Below are 2,026 nucleotides of genomic sequence, written 5' to 3' on the forward strand. Positions count from 1 at the left end.
ACTAATGGATAATAATCCAGAAATCGAGATGGCTGAGGAGGCCTCTACGCCTTGCCCTAACAGGCAACCAGAAGAACCGCCTAGGCCTACCCATACTAGGACAAGGAGTAATTTTTCTCCATTTATTGGAGCAGTGCCAAGATACCCTACAGTAGGGAAAACACCAAAGGCAACCTCTATTGAGGAGGCCTTAGAGATTGCTAGAAACCTAGTGATCTAAGCAGCTAACCTAGCTAAAAACAACCCTACTAGGCAAACTAGTTTACTAGACCTTGTAGAAGTCTTTAGAGACTTTATAGTGAATGGCAGAGTAAACAAGAAAAACTCTACAATTCTAGGAGACTAAATCTCCTCTCTATCTAACGTCTCTAAAGAACTAAGAGAGAAAGTTAGACGCCTTGAAAAACCAAATACCCCGCCCACCTAACCTCAAGCTCAGCCCCCTAGCTCCTACGCAACAGTAGCAGCTAGTAATTAAGAACAACCTTGGACATATATCTAAAAAAAACAAAACTAAAAACACATAGAAAAAAACACCTAAAAAGACAACTAAAAAAAGACTACTAGCCTATTAGATCGCCAAATTGTTGTAGTTAGCGATATACCTACTGCATTCGACGCTCTAAAAATTAGAAACGCCTTCAACAAAGCCTTTACAACAAAGGGAGGGGTACAATCCCCAGTAGTAGCCTTAGTAACACTTTTAGCAAAAGGCAATAAAATAGTTACTACTACCCTAGCTTTTTCAGCAAAATACCTTCTAGAAAACCAAGAGATCTAGAAGGATATCACAGAGTTTAAAGCAGCCTAACCAATCACCCCTTGGTTCAAAGTAGTTATCCATAAACTACCAACAAACCATAGCCTAGAGGTCCTAAAGGAGGAAATTGAAATCTTCAATAAAGGCCTAAAGGTAGTAGGCAACCCCTTTTGGCTAACACTAGAATCCAGAAGAGGAAACCAAAACTTTGGATCCGCCTGCGTAGCTTTTGCTACAGAACAAGAAGCCCAAAGAGCTATTAGAGGAAAGCTCTATATTCTAGGGCAGAGCCTTAGAGCAGAGAAACTAAGAGTTATTAATAACTCTAAATAGTGCTCTAAATGCCAAGGTTTTGGGCACCTAGAGGCTAAATGCTCTAAAGTAGCCTGCTAGATCTGCAGCGAAGCCCACTACACTAGCCTCCACAAGTGTAATTCTTGTTTAAGCAAAGGCAAGCCTTGCGTTCACACTATCTTTAAGTGTGTAAATTGCAGCAAGCCTTACGCAGCCAACAGCCAAAACTGCGAAATCCTACAAGCTAGGACATCTAGGACTACTACCTCTTCTAACTAGAATGTTAAAAGTCCTACAAATAAATGTTAATAGAAGTAGCCCTGCTACAGAGAGCGCTCTAAATCTAGCTATTTAAGTAAACGCCAAGATTATCGCTATACAGGAACCCTGGCTACTAAAGGGACATACCTACGAGAATACTAGATCAATCGCCCACCAAGACTTTACTCAAATACTCCCTACTTATAAGGGGTTAAGGCCAAGAACGCTCTTTTATATCAGAAAAGACATAGATGCAGAGGTCAACCTATATATTAGCAACGACAACGATTTACAAGCTATTACAATACTCTCCTCTTCAACCAGGATCTATATATATAACATTTATAACGAAAAAAGCCTAAAAGAAGGGCTTAACAAGACAACAATCTAAAGGCGCCTACTCAAAGAGACTCTACAACCCTCCTCAATTATACTAGGGGACTTTAACACCCACCACCCTAGATGGAGCCTACAGGATAAAAACCCAAACCAAGAAGCAGAGGATCTAGTAGAGTGGGTAGACAACCAAAACCTTTCTCTACTAAATACTCTAGGGACTGGCACTTTTTTTCGAGTAAATATGCGGCAAGAAAGCGTACTAGATCTTACTTTTGCAACCAATAATATAGCTGCCAAAATCCAGGACTGGCAAACTATACCAGGAGTTGGATCAGACCACCACGCAATCCTTTTTAGTATTGAAAGCCTAGG

The sequence above is a fragment of the Exserohilum turcica genome (genome assembly GCF_000359705.1).
Source record: "Exserohilum turcica Et28A unplaced genomic scaffold SETTUscaffold_53, whole genome shotgun sequence".
In the NCBI taxonomy this organism is placed as follows: domain Eukaryota; kingdom Fungi; phylum Ascomycota; class Dothideomycetes; order Pleosporales; family Pleosporaceae; genus Exserohilum; species Exserohilum turcicum.